Source organism: Halichoerus grypus, chromosome 5 (genome assembly GCF_964656455.1).
Source record: "Halichoerus grypus chromosome 5, mHalGry1.hap1.1, whole genome shotgun sequence".
Taxonomy (NCBI): domain Eukaryota; kingdom Metazoa; phylum Chordata; class Mammalia; order Carnivora; family Phocidae; genus Halichoerus; species Halichoerus grypus.
Genome location: NC_135716.1, coordinates 101,096,540 through 101,116,523, shown reverse-complemented (window position 1 = coordinate 101,116,523; position 19,984 = coordinate 101,096,540).

The following is a 19,984-nucleotide window of genomic DNA, read 5'->3' as shown; positions in this document are numbered from 1 at the left end:
CCACTGCCCCCTGAGTTGGCTTTGGAGATCAGATCAGTTACACATAATATAAAGGTATTTTCATCTGCAGATGTCGTGCATCGTGAGTACATCTTTAATCCATTTATATACCTATTGATCTATATTTTCTCTCTACTCTACCGCTCAGATGTCCCAAACTGGATCTTTCACTGACTTCCTCATGTACTCACTACTTATTTTTTATTTTTATTGGTACACTACTTCCCTGATCTTTACTTATGCAAATCACCATATGTTCTTAAAAATCAAGTGCCTCTCTCTTCCACAAAGACTTCACTACTGACTTCAATCCATAAAAATTTTTCACTTCTCTAAAATATTATTTGTGATTATTATCACTCAGTTTAACATAAAATTACAAAAAGCAACATATATTTCATAGTTCTTTCTTTCCTTCCATTGATCTCATATAAAGTATATATAACCTAGTACCTGGGAAGGAAACAACAATTTTAGAAAGAAGTATTTTCTCATAAAAGGTGGTGTTCATTGTCTGGTCTTAGAGATTTTCTGAGTTTTCCATTGTGTCTATTAGGCTCACTCTACCTAATTAAATACATATCTTTGTGTCTCATATATTTTTATGTGAATTTCTTACCTAATTTCACAGCGTTTTGAAGAACTGTGACATGTATAAAGTGTATGAAAAGTCTCTAAAACTAAGAATTGCTACACAAAACCTGACATGCTTTTATATTTATTTACTCCTTTAAATTAATATTGTCATTATGAACACTCAAAAAATTCATGCTATTTGATTACACAGCCATATCATAAAATTATTCCTTTAAAAATGTTACAAACTAAGCAAAAGGGAACGATAATTAAGAAATAATTGAAAAATTCAGCCAATTAATAATTTTACTTTATCAACTTGATACCATAGTGGTTAATACAAGCTTTTGCTTTATTGTCTGTCTGATGTATTGTTGGAGTGTTTTAAGTTCTGTCTGGTTTCTTCTTTATGTAACTGAAAAACCTACAACTGTGGTTAATTCACTGTCAATCTTGTGTGTTTCTGCACAATTAATCATAACAGCAAAGAAGATATGTTTGATTGAGAAGAGGCAGAAAATGAGGATAATGAAATTTATGATCCTTAAAATAACACACACTTACCACATCAGTCTTTCTCTTATTTGTCTTATATTCACCTTGAAGAAAAAAATATAAAAAGATACATATCGTAGCTTCATTCCCTATACTCTCTGGTAACACATATATGCACAATATTAGTTGAAATCACTTTATAATGTTTTACAAATATTTTTATTACTTTAACCCATCTTCTAAGTCAGATAATGTTTTACAAATTAAAAAATAGAATATATGTCTTTTAAATTCTACCTTAATCACCTCATATGGCAACTACAAATTTAAAAAAGTAAAAAATTGATTGGCATGCTTTGATATGAGTGCTATTCATTTTGTTTTCATTTCTAAATAATCACACAAATTTTCTTATTTTTCACAGACATATTCCTAAGAGTGAATCATATGTGCTTCCTAGGAAATATATTAAATTTGAATCTGCTTATATTACTATGCTGAAGAATATATTATTTAGCATCAATTAAAACTCAAAATGTTGATTTAGGCCCTAAAATAGGGATTTTAAATTATATGTTATGATAAAATGCAAGATAATTTGCCTTCAATCAACATTTTCTATTTTTTTGCCACTTTCTTAAGTTTCATAAGAGATAGATGTATTTATCATAAATATATATGTATAAAAGATATATTACATGGTATATGTCTGGCTATATATATATAATATATATGAATATATATTATTCTGTAGTTAGAAATATATGAATATAACTGTAGTTAGAAATTGCTCCCCCAAAATGATGTCCCATTCCTACCCAAGGAAAAAAGATAAGACCTAAAAAATATTTTTCTATAGTCAAAAAAAGATATCTTCTTTTATGGTATTGGTTAAACTTAATATGTCTCTTGCCATTTTAACAGCAAAATAGAATGATAATTAAAATAATCTCACTCGATGAGTTTGTTTTTTCCCCCTTTGGCAATGAAACCAAAATATTTAAAATATGTTTTCTTAAGGAAGGACTATAAATATTATTTTAAATAAAATTTCAGTATTTTAAATACGTCTGAGACCGTTCTGGTTAAAAAGATTAGTTCGTCGGGCGCCTGGGTGGCTCAGTCGTTAAGCGTCTGCCTTCGGCTCAGGTCATGATCCCAGGGTCCTGGGATCGAGCCCCACATCGGGCTCCCTGCTCTGCGGGAAGCCTGCTTCTCCCTCTCCCACTCTCCCTGCTTGTGTTCCTGCTCTCGCTGTGTCTCTCTGTCAAATAAATAAATAAAATCTTTAAAAAAATAAAAAAATAAAAAAATAAAAAGATTAGTTCGTCATAGTGGTGCATGTTCATTTACGCACACAATAATTTCTAAGAACTATGATTAGAATTTACCCAGCATAAATTATTTGTACTCATCTCATTACTTGCTGCTCTTAGTGGCTGACATATCTCAATAAATCAATAGTTACGTAGCTCTAAAATTTCTAATGCTCTGATTGCATGCACATGATTAATATATTTTGATTTATATACAATATTTAGATTAAATATAAAACATCTTGATTAGATATGTTTTATTAAAATAAGATGAGAAATATTAATAAGGATGCTTAAGGAAATGCATTTGGAAAGCAAGCTCACTGACATTTAAAAAGGATGTTTCCTAATATAAACACAAATAGCAGAGAATTTTAAATGGCTTTTTGGAAAGCAATACTAATAATCTGAACTTTAATTTCTTACTCTTCACCTCTTGGGCTCATGCTTTTCATGGAGAATACAGAGCTGATTTGAGAAAACAAAAATTAATCCAGGTGTAAAAAATGTAGAGCTGTTTTGTTGTTTTTATTTTTTTTATTATGTAAAAACCAAACATCTTGGAGAACTAGGAGAGGATGAGTCCCTGCATAATATTTTTGGGTGTGTAAAATATTACCTGACGAAATTTGAATTATGTATTAGAAAACTTTATTTAGCCCTTAACTACCCATTCAAGACTTTTCCCTAGAAGTAGTGCTAGAAATAATAGAGATACAAGCTAAGGTTTGTTTCAAAGGTTTGTTTCATTTTATGTGAACGAAAATTCTAAAGGAAAAATAAAACTAATAGTGAACAATGTGGAAGTGTTTGACTAATGTACTGCATATATGAATAGTTAACATATTAAGTGGAAATCAAATTTTGGTTAATATTTATTTATTTATTATTATTATTTTTAAAGATTTTATTTATGTACTTGACAGAGAGAGACACAGCGAGAGAGGGAACACAAGCAGGGGGAGTGGGAGAGGGAGAAGCAGGCTTCCCGCTGAGCAGGGAGCCCGATGTGGGGCTCGATCCCAGGATCCCTGGAACATGACCTGAGCCCAAAGCAGACGCTTAATGATTGAGCCACCCAGGCACCCCTTGGTTAATATTTAATGCTAATAAGTAAAATACTGAAGGCACAAATCAGATGAAACTGCAAAGATATAAAGTTATATATGTCATCTTATTCTCAATTACATAAATATAAATTTATGTATATAAGCATAAACACACACACATATACACATATATATACATATATGCACATACATATGCATTAATGAAAACAGTTCTTGGAAAGAAATATACAAAATGTTAATAGTGGAGTCAAGATTGCTCTTTAAATTTAAAATAATCAAATGTATTAAGTACTCACTATAACCAGTAAATAAATCCACATTGTTTGGAAACTTCTCCCATCCTATCTATTCCTGTAGCTCAATTTACATTCTTTAAATATAAAAGATTCTTTAAGTGTAAAAAAAGATGCCTTAAATGTAAAAGACGCTTTAAAAATGCTCACTATTTTAAATTCAAGTATTTTTCAATTCTACTACTAACCTAGAAATTGAGGTTAAAAAAACTTAAATATGAAAATATAATAAGACCTATGTGATAGGGAGTTTTAATTTGAAAATGAGATAACCACTAATTGGATTCAGAGTTTGGAAAAAATTATAGGACTAACTTATCAGAAATTAATTGATGAAGAAATTCATAGGAGAGTACCTACCCTAAAAAATAGATAAACTGAGGCACAAACAAAATTTTGGCCTTGGGGAAAAATGATTCTGGGAATAGATTATAACTTTTGTATTTGAAGGTATGCAGTGGACCAGAGGATGGAATGTAATGGTGCTCATCAGTATGTAATGAAGCATATTTGAAGAGCAGACTTCCTGAATTGTTATGGAGAAGGTGTCAGATAAGGTAAGTTCCAGAAAAAAATGGCTTATACTTAATTATTTGTAATATATAAAGCCTTTGTATATCTATACATTACACATTTTCTTTTTCAATTTGTTTCTTATTTTCAATTTGTTTCTTATTTTCAATTATATGTCTCTGTGATCCAAATTAAGGTATCTAGAAACTGTGGGTATATACAAATCCATATAATGTTTGATTATAACACTACTTACAGCATAGAATGGCAAAAGAGTAGAAGGAGTCATAGGAAGTTTTGTGAAGGATATTAAAAATTTTCTGTTTCTTCTGATACTTTTAATGGTACACAAAAGGAAACCTAATACATAAAATGTGCTGAGAAAAAAAATCCCTAAACTGGTTTAAAAAAAAATGTTGCCCCACAAACACACTATTCATATATCTCAATCCTTAACATAGATAACTGTATGCTCAGTCATCTCTGCAATCACTTTTTTTAGCTAAATATGTGTTTGTTTTTGAAAAACTATTCAGAAGAAGCCCGGATGTTAGACTCAGCAGGAAACCAAAGCATCTATTATAAATATGTTCAAAGTACAAGTAACAGAGTACTAGTGTAGTACAAAGTTCTATGAATATATTCAAAGAAAACCATGTTTAAGATTTAAAGGAAAGTTTGATGACAGTGACTCAAGAAATTAATGAAGTCAGCAAGAGATAAAAATTATGTTCAAAAGAACCAAACGAAAATTCTAAAGTTGAAAAGTTCAATACCTAAAGTAAAAAAATTCACTGTAGGGGCTCAACAGCAGATTTCAGCTGGCAGAAGAAATAATGAGTAAACTTGAGGATAGCCCAGAAGCAGTTATACAATCTGAAGAAGAGAGAAAAAATGAAGATGAATCGTTTCTCAGAGAGCTGTGGGACACCAGGAAGCATGGCAACACACCAATAATGGACTAGACTAGAAGAGAAGAGAGAAAGAGAAGTGCAGAAAAATATTTGAAGAAATAATGACTGAAAACTTTCTAAATTTGAAAAAACCTTAATGTACACATCTAAGAAAATCCGCAAACCCTGTAGAGGATAACATAACAGATCTGCAACTAGACAGCACAAACTGTTGAGAGACAGAGACAAACAGAAAATCTTGGAAGCAACAAGAGTAAAACAATTTTTTTTTTTTAAAGATTTTATTTATTTATTTGACAGAGAGAGAGAGAGCACAAGTAGGCAGAGAGGCAGGCAGAGGGAGAGGGAGAAGCAGGCTCTCCACTGAGCGGGGAGCCCGACATGGGGCTCGATCCCAGGACCCTGGGATCATGACCTGAGCCGAAGGCAGCCGCTTAACCGACTGAGCCACCCAGGCGCCCCAAGAGTAAAACAATTTGTGCAGCAAAGCACAGTAAGATTAGCAGCTGACTTATCAGAAATATTGTGGAACTTCTTTAAGACCTCATATTAATAAGTAGTAAAGTAGGCATACAGATCCTGTGGTCTTCATTTAGGGTAGATAAATATCACTGTTCTGGGGTTCAGTGTTCAAATATGTCTCACTTTCTTGATCTTTGAAACCAAGTCTATATAAGAAGAGTGGCTTGTCTGCATCTGGGTGTGAGCCAAAACTTGAGCAAATAAACAATCTGAGAGTTAAGTAAGGATACTAACGTTGGTAACCCAAATGGTATGGCTTGAAATGGAGCTGGTGAGCCAGAGTACCAGGGCATGGAGAAGGGAGGGAGGCAGAAATATGTTCCAATGCTTGGAGCGAATGAATGATAAGATCATCTGGAGAGACATAGAAAGAGCACAAATGGCCCACGATTGGATATTTTTTTACTAAAAATGTGCACAGATAAACTGGCCCATTTCAATGGTCAGAGCTGGAGTGGTAACAGTGACTCAATCCCTTACTGATAATAAATAAAGGGAATCAACCTAAAAGACTGGAGAATCCACATAATCTAGTGAAGAGGTGGAAAGGCAAAATAAATATTACTTTTGAAAGACTGAGATGTGCCTGCAATGTCATTAAATGTCAAGAAAAATCTTAAAAGTGTGAGAAATCTTTTAAAATGTTGGATATGACAAAGTAGCTATCAAGAAAGCAATCAAAGTGCTAGGAATATAATGAAGTTTTTTAAAAAGACAGTTTTGAAAGTATAGTGAGCAGGTGTAGACCAAGAAAGAGTAAATATATTTCTTTCTTTTTAAGATTTTTAAAACTTATTTTTTAGGGAGAGGGGCAAAAGGAGAGGGGAAGCAGACTCCCCGCTGAGCGTGGAGCCCAAAACCGGGCTCCATCTCAAGACCCTGAGATCATGACCTCAGCTGAAATCAAGAGTCAGACGCTTAACCAACTGAGCCACCCAGGCGCCCCAAGAGTATATAGATTTCTGACTCAAGAAGTTTAGGAAGACTTAAATCAATTGTAAAAGACTTCCTGAAGATCTCGTGTCTGTATGTAAGTACTTCTATAGGCTGTAAAGATGTGGGAGAGTAAAATAATTTGTTGGAAGAAAATCATGAGAGAAGCAGGAGGAATTCAGAACAAGTGCGGGAATCACCTGGAACAACACGAGAGACATTTTCATTTCTTCTAGAAGAAGGAAGCAGTGTGGACTGTATAGTTCTTTGTTAAAGCTGGTTAAGAAAGAAGTAAAGAAACAAGAAAAATTTAGCCGTTTATTAAAAGAAATGTGATGCTCTCACCTTCAGCATAAACATAACTCTGTATGAACCTAAATATTTTTGGATTATATGGAAATGTATTTCTTGAGAGTAAGACTCTGAGATAGTAAAAATCTGGCATCTGGTATTATGATTTGTAATACCTCCGCAAATGTGCTTTAATGGCTGAAAATCTTCCTCTATGTCTTACTGTTGTTTAAATTACATTGTCCATTAGGTAAATTGTGGTCACTTATGTATAGTCCACATTCAGATAAACCCAAATTGTATTCTTTGACCTAGAAGTTTTAAATATATCATTAGAGCAGACTTGGATTTTTGAAGTTGTGATGGGTAAGCAGGTGGAAGACTTCTGTCAAATCAAAATCATTCCTTGGACATATCCTTTCTGTGACACATGTAAAGCCCAAGTGTCAAATATGGGTCCTGAACATTGAGATGCACACTTTGCATTTTCACCATCTCATTATTTTGACAGGGTGTCTGGGAGAGCTGGTATACACCAGATGTAACAAGAGTTGTGCGTGTCGGCAATGTGAGCACCCAAACACATAACTCCGGAAAAATGTCTTGGACTGTATTAGTCTGAGCATTCTAGCAGGTTATGACTCATCAGTTAGAGAGTTTGCCTTATAAGTAAGGAAAACAAGGCACCAGTATGATATTGCTATTTTGGGGTGGCTCTCATTGTAAGCCTTATGGTCATTCATAATTAAATATTTATGTGTAAGTGTGTGTGTGTGTGTATATATATATACACATACATATATAAATACATACCTATATAATATTCATATATTCATGTGTAGCATATAAATGTATAACCACTATATAATGTAAGTAACCACTAGAGCAAACTTGACATTGAGTAACTGAACTCCTGTGAACATACTGTGACTCTTTTAGATTTCAGCCCCATAGTAACTGGCATTTTGCATCCACGTTATTTGCTGCAAACAGTGCAGGGACTATTAAAATTGTAGGGTAATCGGGCGCCTGGGTGGCTCAGTTGGTTAAGCGACTGCCTTCGGCTCAGGTCATGATCCTGGAGTCCCGGGATCGAGTCCCGCATCGGGCTCCCTGCTCAGCAGGGAGTCTGCTCCTCCCTCTGGCCCTCCTCCCTCTCATATGCTCTCTCTCTCTCTCATTCTCGCTCTCTCAAATAAATAAATAAAATCTTTAAAAAAAAATTGTAGGGTAATGAATTCCCTTTGGTTTCTCTCTCCTCCCTATGTATGCCTCCTATCCTTTCCTGCTGCTTCCTGACTTATCTCCAGATGACAATGGCCGAGTGCTGGCTCCCTTGCCCCTCTCCATCCAAGCTAGCTTTCTACAGTCACCTAGCATTATATCCAGATATCCTCTTCTCCTCACCAGAAGATTGTTTTAGTCTTTTATCTTAATTCAACTAGTATTAATTTGATTAAACATGTCTGCACATTAAATAAAATGAAGGCCAATTATGCACATTCTAGTAAGACCAGCCTCACTGACATAATCACAGTGAAGAACATCTGTATTCATGCAAAGAATGAATATTTTTATAGAAACACTTCAAGTCAGAAGTCAGGCAATCCATGGAGATAGTGTAATCTGCATTGGAGCAGAAGGGCAGAAGTCTGCCTTTGACTTTTTTACCCATGAATAACAGTATCTGTTTCACCTATGTGCAGAACATTCTCTGGGTAAAGATATCCCAGTCCTAATTATGAAATAACATTGTATTCCCTTTATGTTTATCTGACTTTACTTCTTTGTTACATTTTCTTGAAAAGTTGTCTCCAAAGTTTATAAGCAACTCCTCCTTGGGAGGTTTTTTTCTCCACTTTTCTCCACTTTCCCAAGTTGGGAAAACTGGCTTTTCCAATTCCCAAATAGGGACTCTGGCTTCTTCTGTTTTGGGGTCCATCACTTAGCAGTGTGCCGCCCACAGGGTGTGCTCTATAAATATCTGGTCGATGGAAACAGAAAACTTACATCAGTGATTGTTCCTTTTAGAAAGACTTTAAAACCTCTGAAGAACACATACATAACTTTGTGAGGAGCTCAGCTGAGCTGGAAAGAGCTGAATTTTCAGGCATTCAAGTAGCTGATCAAAGCAACAAATCCAAAATGAAAGTAATAATCAAACCTTTAATAACTTACTGTGATTGTATAAACAAGAGCTAAAACCAGAGATTGTGCCTACTTGCCCTCTTCCATCTCCCCCACCCCCGTGAACATGAACTGGTGCATAAGTGAGGGTCAGGGGGATCAGCACAGATGTAGGGGTCCTCTCATTGCCCAGGGAATTCTGAACAAAAGACTCGCAGTTTTATGTACCCTGGGGCAGTGGGAGGGAGGGGAGTAGGGAACAGGAGAGGGCTTGGAGAGAGGAAGTACTGAGTCCTGATTCAGAGAGAAAAGTATCTTCCATATTTCCTCTCTTCCCCCCACCTCATAAGGAGACCTCTGGAGGTCCCAGATAATGAGACATAGGAACGAAAGTGCATGGGCAGAGTGCAAATATGTGGATATGCAAATTCACAGAAGGGCCTATGTCCTTGACTCTGACTCTCTAAGAGACTCTAATGTGCTGGCTGTGCAGGACATCTTGTGTGAGGATGTGCAGCTTCCCCCCCTGAAGCCTGCTAGTAAATCCTTTGTACTAGTCTAGGGTCAGGCCTGAAAAATCACACACAGAGTTTTTAACTAGGTATCAGGCTCCTTAAACTCAAAGTGAACCGTTGAAATCTTCATAAGTTTTTCAGGGCCTGTTTAGGGGTGTTCTTTGTTTGGGGGTCATTAATCTGAGTTTTTCTTGTCTTTAAACTTTCTTCTGGGTAGAAAAAATTATAATACACCGGGTTGACTGTGAACATTTTCTCTACAAATACACAAGGAAGAAGACATGCATCATTCTAATAAACAATGTCTTTGTTTCTCCTTTATGAAACAGCTTACATAAATAGGATCCAGAATCTTTTAAGATGCTTTAAGGAAACAGGGAAACCCTTGCTTAATATAATTGCAAGTCAGTGTTCTGTAGCAAGCCATTTTCTATTTCAATGGTCCTTATGTATATTAAAACACAAGCAAAGTGTTTATTTATCTAGGCTTACTAGCTCTCCTAATAAACCCTTCTCCCTAATTTTGAAAATAAAATATAGTATTTTCTCTTTACAAATTAATTATTTAGAAAAATAGTACTGCAGCCCTGAAGACTAGAAGAAAGTAATTAGACAGACATGTACAGCTTTAAATATTTTGAGGCACATCTGGGATAAGTGATGGCTTAGTCACTCTTCACACTTTTCTGACACTCAAGATGATGCTTAGTTTGTTTGCAACTAATAAATAGTCAAGAATGCATAAATGAATGGATGAGCTCCCTCGTTTTGCTGGGTTGTGTGCCCATCATGAATCTCGCCAGGGAACAACTTTGCTCTGACATCCAGTGCTGTTATCACATAAGTCTGCATCTTCTCCCATTTTCTCTCCAGGTTGTAGTTGCAAATACAGTATCCTCTAAAAAGGAGGAGAAAAAACTTGGCAGTTATACAAAAAGCTGAGGCTGTTTCTACTTAGGAGGAAGCTATTTTATATTTGTTAAAAATATGTATATAGAGGAAGATATATGTAGATTTGAGTCTCAGCTGTACCATTTCGGTTTTGCTACAAAAAAAAACTGCAAAAAAAAAAAAAAAAGTAAACCACATATTTTTCTCCTCAAGCATTTTTGAGATGATTAAATAAATAATGAAAACAGAACTTCTGGTAAAGTCAGAATTATAACTACTAGAATTTGGCATGATACACTCTAGTCAAAACCTCAATATGTACAGCATAGTGATTATAGTTAAAAATACTCCATTTTGTACTTGAAATTTGCTAAGAGAGTAGGTCTTAAGCATTTTCACAACACAACAAGGTAACTATGTGAGGTAACGGATGTGTTCATTTACTTGTTTTGATCATTTCACAAAGAATACAATATGTCAAATCATCACATGTACACATTAAATATATACAATTTTATTTGTCAATTACACCTCAAGAAAGTGAGGACAAAAAATAAGGGAAACTGGATGTGCCGTGTATGGGAACTCTCCCACCTCCACTTCCGTGCTGATTCACCTGCCCTTTGACTAGTGCAAAGTTCCATGGGGGAGAGTGGCACAGGTTGGTCTGTTCTTCCTTTGGATTTAGGGTCTTGCTTATGTCGTTGGGAAGTGAGTCAAGGCGTACCTCTCATTTTTGCCTTGTTGCTTTAACTGGCTACTTTGTTGCCTGGCAGCTCAGCTCTTCCAGCTCAGCTGAGCTCCTGACAATAATCAGAAATTGAATTGAAAACCTCCTTTGTGCAAGTCAGGAAATATTTTATCTCATTTGATACTCACACCTTCCTACAGAATAAGCAAGATTTACCCTCCTATCATGTTATTTTACAGTTGAATCTACTCAACTCCACAGGATGCCCCCCAAATCCAGGGCCCCTGACCAATATTGGTTTTAAGACTGTGTCTGTGCCTCCCTAAATTGTAGCATTATGGACCCCATAATCCTCGGCAGTAGGCACAGCTTCGTTCAGCCTCATACTATTGGTAAGGAGTCAAGTCCCAGTTTCTTGCAGTGAACATGAAGGCATCTAGCTGTTAGCTACCTGTGTTTGCTTTGGGGCCTTAAGCCTCATTCTACCTATTTTGTTTGTTTGCTTTGTTTTTGGTGAAGATCTTTTTCTTGATTTTGAAAATGGTTATGTCTTTTTTATTTTGTATTTTATAGCTTGTTTTCCCTTGGAAAATATTTATACTTATTTGTCAGTAATTTTTGTTTTGTTTTGTTTTTATCTTTTGGTATTTAACAACATGACTTTTGGGCTATAGTTATCAGAACTACAATCTCCATATAATTTAAGTATTGCTGAATTGAGAATTAGAAGCAACCATACATTTTACTCATAATTCTTAATGAAGAACAATTAACCAATATTTTTGTCTGAAACAATCATGCCTTTTTCTTAAGTTGCAGTATAACTGACATATGATATCAGATTTATTTCAGGTGTACATCATAGTGATTCGATATTTTTATATATTACAAAATGATCCCCATAAAAGTCTAGTTATCATCCAATACCATGCAGTTATTATAATATTATTGACTACAGTCCTTATGCTGTACATGAAAACACCATGATTCATTTATTTTATAACCAGAAGTTTGTACCCCTTGACCCCTTTCAGCTGTTTTGCCGACCCCAACTGCTCCCCACTCTGGTAACCAAGAGTTTCCTTTATCTATGAATCTGTTTCTCTTTTATTTTCTTTATCCATTCATCTTTCAATACACACTGAGCTTACTTCCATATTTTGGCTATTGTAAATAATGCTGCAGTGAACATAGGGGTGCCTATATCTCTTTAAATTGGTGTTTTCATTTTCTTTGGCTAAGTACCCAGAGGTGCAATTGCTGGATCAAATGGTAGCTCTATTCGTAATTTTTTCTAGAAACTTCCATACTGTTTCCATTTCGCACCAATTTACATTCTCACCAACAGTGCATGAGGGTTCCCTTTTATCCACATCCTGGCCAATACTTATATATTTCTTATCTTTTTGATAATAGCCCTTCCGACCGGTGTGAGATGATAATCTCATTGTGGTTTGGATTTCCATTTCCCTGATGAGTGATACTGAGCATCTTTTCATGTACCTGTTGGACACCTATATGTCTTTTTGGAAAAATGTCTATTCAAGTTGGGTTGTTTGGGTTTTTTGATATTAAGATGTGTAAGTTCTTTACATATTTTGGATGCTAACCCCTTATTGTATATATGATTCTCCAGTATCTTCTTCTGTTCAGTAGGTTACCTTTTCATTTTGTTGATGGTTTCCTTCACCGTGCAAAAGCTTTTTTAGTTTGATATAATTTCATTTGTTTATTTTAGCTTTTGTTGCCTTTGCTTGAGGAGACTAGTCCAAAAAACTTTTGCTAAGACCAATGTCAAAGCGCTCATTGCTTATGTTTTTGTCTAAGAATTGAATGGTTTCTGCTCTGACATCACGTCTTTAACCCATTTATTTTTGAATGTGGTTTAAGAAAGCAGTCCATTTCATTTTTTTTTTTTTTTACATGTAGCTGTTCAGTTTTCCCGACACCGTTAATTGAAGAGACTGACTTTTTCCCATCTTATATTCTTGCCTCCTTTGTTGTAGATTAATTGAGTGTATATGTGTGGATTTATTCCTGGGCTCTCTAGTCTACTCCATTGATCTGTGTGTCTGTTTTGTGCCAGTACCATACTGTTTTGATTATTCTTTGTGTATAGTTTGAAATCAGGGAGTGTGATACCTTCTACTTTGTTCTTCTTTTTCAAGATTGCTCTGGCTCTTTTTTTTTTTTTTTTAATTTTTTTTTTTAAAGATTTTTTATTTATTTATTTGAGAGAGAGAGAATGAGAGAGAGCAAGCACATGAGAGGGGGGGGGTCAGAGGGAGAAGCAGACTCCCTGCTGAGCAGGGAGCCCGATGCGGGACTCGATCCAGGGACTCCAGGATCATGACCTGAGCCGAAGGCAGTCGCTTAACCAACTGAGCCACCCAGGCGCCCAAGATTGCTCTGGCTCTTGTGCCTTTTTTCTTATTACATAACTATAAATGTCAATTTTCAATACCACCCACCTACATTTTTTCAGTCCCACCCACATACATTTCAAATAAATTAATGTAAGAAGATACCTTTTTAGATTTTGTAACTTTAAAAGCTTGATAACAAAGAAGAATCTTTTGAGGAAATATGGGATTTTATAATCAGAAGGAACCTTTACATATGTTATGGTAATAAGAACTACCTAAGGAATATTTTATCTAATTTCTGCTCATTCTATCCTATTAATTCTCATTTTCCTAGGGTTCATTGGTCTCTAGTACATTTCAATCAAGTTCATAACCAACTAAATATGACTAGAGTAATGTAATTAGATGAAAAAACACACAAACTCTATCTTTAAATTTCAATGCTACACATTATTTTCAATCTCCAGAGAGATTAAACTGCAGGTATAAAGGATTGTAGCTCTGATGTTTTTGAACTGTTTTTGAATATTGTTCTGTGAGATATTTAGGCAGAGATAATAAAAATAAGTTAACCTTCAAAAATTCTTAGGGCACTATGCCCAATGAGAGAAACCAGACATGAAAAAATCCATAGTGCATGATTTTATTTATATGGCAAATCTATAGAGATAGAAAGTACGTGGTTACCTAGGAAGAGGGGTGGAAATGAAGAGTGACACTAACTCGGCACAAGATTTCTTTTTAAGATGATGGGAATATTCTAAAATTTGATTTTGGTAATATGTGATGATGCCTTTAGAATTCTATAACTATGCCAAATTCATTGAATTTTCAAAACATGGCTCTTTTGATAGAAAAAATCGATATAAAATAGTTTGACATAAAAAGAAAATACATACTTTATGGCTTTAGAGTGAGATGGACTTGGGTTCAAGTCACAGCTGCACCATCAATTGGCTATCTGACTTTGAGCAATTTATTTCACTTCTCGGCACCTTAGTTTTCTCATCTCTAAAATGGAGGTAATAGTACCTACTCTGAAACGATGAATTAGAGCCCATGGAGATAAGGTAGGTAAATATGTTGTATCTTTTCTAGCATTTGGTTAATGGTATAGGATCTGCTTGAGATATTTGACATGTCTCTCTCTAGGAACATAAAACTGGCCTCTTGAACCCACATCATTTTTTTTTTCTGTAATAAACATGAGGAGCTAGATCTAACTCTCCCTGTCAAATCTTACATATTTTTCTCACTCTACACTAGGAAGTTGCCAGCATTGTTTTCTCAGTTAAAAAAAAAAAAAAAGAAAGTTCTTCTGCCCCGTGAGGATGGAGATTGCACACCAGATTGAATATTAATACCAGAAGGGTTGAGTTTTAATGCTGTTGCCCTTGTTGGCTACTGTTGAAATCTTACTTACAGAAAGCAGACAGCCATAGTATCCTCTTAAAACTTAGCTGCAAATTAAACTGCTCAATGCCTTCTACTCACCCCTTTGTGAATACATTTGATGTAAGGGCTCCACGAGAAATGAAAAGTGCTGAGGCTTTAATTTAAAAATTTTGTTTCTCTTGGGCTAACAGGCACTATAGTTAATTTCAACTGTTGGCAGTAAACAATTCCAATATGAGGGCTATTAAGCTGCAATCATTTTAAGAAAGCTTCCCGGGTGACAGGGCCCATGGTGCCAGCAACTCATTGAAAAGACTGAAGCCACAAATACGAAGAAAGCACAACTGAGCTCCATGGATTAATGAGATATAATAATCATGCAGTTCAGAGGAACAAAACTTCATAGCCTCTTTTACTGGGTGTGATTTTGTTAAGTGTGCCATTAAGTTTGAAAGCAAGGCATTAGCTAGTCCTTGTCCCTGTATCTACGTGTTTCTGAATTACAAATAAAAAACATATTCCGTTGTAAACTCTCAGGATGTTCTGATGTGAAAAAAAGTGATACTCTTTTCCCTTGATGTTTCCACTACTGTTTCTCTTATAAAAACCCAAAGAGATTTTGTAATACAGACACTGAATTGATTCAGATATGGTAATGCTGCATTTCAATACTTTTTATCTTTTGTATACTCAGAAAAATTAAAAATCAAACACTTCTGAGCACTTTCTCCCCCCTACTCCCACAACGAACGATACTTCAAACTGTTTGGTGCTTTCTAGGCAAGGTAATGGGGCTGCCCCGTGCCATAGCCTTAGGCTGCAAATGCTCTGAGCCTCCAAATCTATCCTTCAAATTGTTCAAACTGTCCCAGAGCTTTGTTGAGCAACAAAGCTGACTCTCACGTTCAGGCTCAACCATGTGAGCGTCCCCAGTAATTAGCAAACGTTCAACTTTTAAATAGCACATTGCCAAGGACACTTATGAAATGCAGATCTTATTTTGGGGTAAGTGCAAACACTTCTGCTTTTCCAAAGACTGTAATGAGTCAGAATCCAAATAACAGATAGTAAGAAAAAAAAATAAAGTCAAGACTGAATTCCTATCCTCAGGGATTATGTGTAATATTGATTACATATTCATATTATCCTAGCAGTAACTGGCATCAATTTGGTAAATTGAAATTATCTACGTTTGATCATTATTGAGTTATTTCTCTGAACATGTTTTGCAGAGTGCACTTTTTGGAGTATGATACTGGAGTATTATCTTCTGGATTTTTCTATTCTGGAACCATTTAGCATACTGGGTTTGCATATATACCTTAGAATAAACACATAAATTAGAGTTAGAAGGATTACCCCTAATTATGGGTATACCTCTGATGGTGAATGAAGATGATAATGAAGATGTATGGTTTATTTTTAATTATATTTTAAAAGACTTTTTTTTTTTAGAGCAGTTTTAGGTTTATAACAAAATTAAGAGATTTCCTATATAACCTCTACCCCCACAGATGCACAGCCTCCTCCATTACCAACATCACTCACCAGAATGGTACATTTTTTACCAAAGATAAACCTACATTGATACATCATAATCCCACAATCTATAGTTTACCTTAGGGTTCACTCTTGGTGTTGTGTATTCTATAGATTGAAAAAATGTATAATGAAAAGCCATTATAATTTTATACAGAGTATTTTCACTGCCTTAAAAATCCTGTTCTCTGTCTATTCATCTTCCACCCCCACGCCCAATGTTTACTTTTTATCAGACTGTAAACTATGAATTCTCCATGAACTATCTTATTCAGACCTTAAGCAAACTTTCTAGTTACAATTCATTGGGAATGGAAGTCATCTCATCTGAACCAGTCCAATCAGATTCTTTCTTTTGAAAATTTTGCATTGGTTTGGGGTAGATTGCAGAAATGTTATGATAAAAACTAGTATGCCTATTACCAGACACTGTGTTCTGTTTACGTTTTATCTGGGTACAAAGAGAAGAATTAAATCATGCATACTAGGAAAAATAATAAATTAGAAGCAAAAATATAATGCTTAAAGAGAAAAAAGCCTGGGTTTTGGCTTTCTGATGATTTTCTAGTTCTTGTCATTTGTGAGACTCTATTTTATTTGAATTACAAGAGATATTTCAGCATGTTTCCTTGCCTTACACTTGCTTAAATTCTGTTATTTGCAGTCCACAAAACCTTGCCTGAAGCTAATATTTTGATTATATATATATATATATATATATCCCACATATACACACACATATACATAAATCGAACATTTCTACCATCATTTTAGATGACTGAGATTTGTATTCCAAAGTAGACTGCAGTTAGGACAACAATAGCAACAAAATCAGAATGGTCAATATGCCTAGAATGTATACACCATCCATTTGTTATTGCATTTGGGATGTTGAATAAGTAACTTACCACCTTTTTTATGTCAGTTTCCTAAACTATCCAGGTAGATATATATCAAATTATGTAAGTAGTTTCAAGTGTGTTTAGACTTGTCAGGGAGTTATACAGAGGAATCTCAAGGATTGGCTGAAGGGGCCAACTGGGTAAAAAGAGTGAAGGGATGGGGCTCTTTTGTCATCTGAAAGACCCTGCTTTTATACATACACACATACTCTCACACAGACTTATGATACTTACACATAAACATGTATTTGTCAATTCTATGTAAAAATGAGTGATTCCCCTGCTTCAAAATTATTTACTTTGTAATCTCTAAAAATATGTTCTGTTATTAGCATTCTGTGATTTTCTAAAATACAAGCAAGTGTAACATTCACATAACCCATATGATGGAGAAGAAAAGTTTTAAGGAACTAAACAGAGGGCAGTCCTCACCAGTGGGAATCTTTCAAGTCTAAACCGCTTTGCTTCAGTTAGGAGCAGGCTTTGAAATTAGAAAGAGAAATCCAGAAATAGCTGGAGGGCTTGTTCAGGTCTTGAAGAAGTGTAAACTATCCAAGACCTGTGACCAGGAGTAGTTCTGAAAATAAAAAGTGCTCTTTTTCTTTTGGCTTCAGTTGGCTTCAGTGCATTTTTCTTCCAACTAAGACCCAGAGTTGTTTCCTAACCATGAAAACTTTTTTTCCATAGGTTTTAAAAGGCAATACAAACAGTGATAAAATAAAGAATAGCTGCAGAGAGTATTTCACAGTAAGATAGCAAGTGTTTCTGTGAAATAATTGGACACTGAACAAATAGCTAAGTGTCTTCTCTCCCTTTCAAACTTCATACTATTAAAAAATAATTAATACAACTAGAACAATGAGAATGGTATAGGCCATTAAGAGAATGAGTTTTTTATTAGCAAAGAAAAAAAAGATAATATGGGGAGATAACATCATGAAAGACAACAGATAGGAAGCCCCAGGAATGAGTCCCTTTGCCAAAACTATTGAGCTGGCAAGAACTGTCTAAAGAGAATTAAGAGAATGAGAAAACAAGCCACTGATTGGGAGAAAATATTTGCTAAAGACACATCTGATACAGGACCATTAACCAAAATATCCAATGATCTCTTACAACTCAACAATTAAGACAAACAACCTAATAAAAAAAATGGGCCAAAGACTTTAAGAGACACTCACCAAAAAAGTGATACGGGTGTCATATAAGTGTATGAAAAGATGCTCTATAGCATAGGACATTAGAGAGATGCAAATTAAAACAAGAGATACCACTACGTACTGAGTAGAATGACCAAAATCTGGAACACTGACACCAAATGCCGGCGAGGTTGAGGAGCAACAGGAATTCTGGTGGGAGGCAACACAGTGCAGTCACTTTGAAAGACATTTTAGTAGTGTCTTGGAACACTAAACGCACTTTTACCATACGATCCAGCAATCATTGCCCTTGATATTTTTATCCAAAGGAGTTGTTTTATTTATAATTGCCAAAACTTGGCATCAACTAAAATGTCCTTCAGTAGATAAGTGGATAAATAATCTCCATAGTTTTGCCCTTTCCAGAATATCACATAACTGGAATCATACAGTATGTAGATTTTTTGGATTCACTTTTTTTCAGTCAACAGTAGGCATTTAAGCTTCCACTACATCTTTTTGGTCAATTTTAAGGGCTCTTTCTAATGTTACAGTTTTAGTTCAGTGGCTGTTTTCTGTACTTCAAATAAATATGTCCATATATTATTTATTATTTACATATTTATTGACTTTGTTTTAGTTATCTTTCGCTATCCAATATCTTGCAAAACATATTTAGAGTCCATTAGATCATGTAAACATCTAGAGTTGTCAACTTGATTAAGGTTCTCAAACAATTATGTGAAATTTCTTGGAGTTTTCTAAAATTACTATTTTTTAACGTTTGTTTAATCTAATTGAAAACTTATAAATGTAGCAACATTGTTATTGAAATTTATATTTTTCTAAATGTGGCAGATTTATCTGCCACTGAATTTATTTTCTCACTGAATTATGCCCAGCATTGTCAAATACCAAATTTATATATATATACACATATATATATCATCATAATATATATAAATATATATATTTTATATATAAATGATATATATCGTATATATGTGGTAAAATTATATCTGTAATTTCAATAAAGGAGAAAGACTAAAAAATAAATAACTGAAAAATATATGTGGACAATCAAAAATCAAAGAAAGGTAGAATTAAACAAATCACCAAGTAGATAATTTTTAGATACCCAATCCAGTGAATGATTGATTTGGGTATTCTGTTTTTTACTTTTAAATATTGTGTGTAGTTGACCAGTTTCCCTTTGTCTTTACTAGAAAGCATTATAACTACACATTATTTGTCTACACTGGTCTCTAAATAGCAAAACTTCTAGTGCTATAGTGGGAAAGACTGGAGTGAAGAGATGTGGACTCGGGGAGCACAATATTATACTATTCTCAAAAAGATATAAATGTATGAGTACATTTATGAAAATATCTTCCAGAATGTAATTAATATGAAAAGCATCTTATGATTATATTCTACTTATAAGAAGGTATATGTTGAAGAAGAAGGTTGTAGAAATAATCAAAAGGTAATTTTTG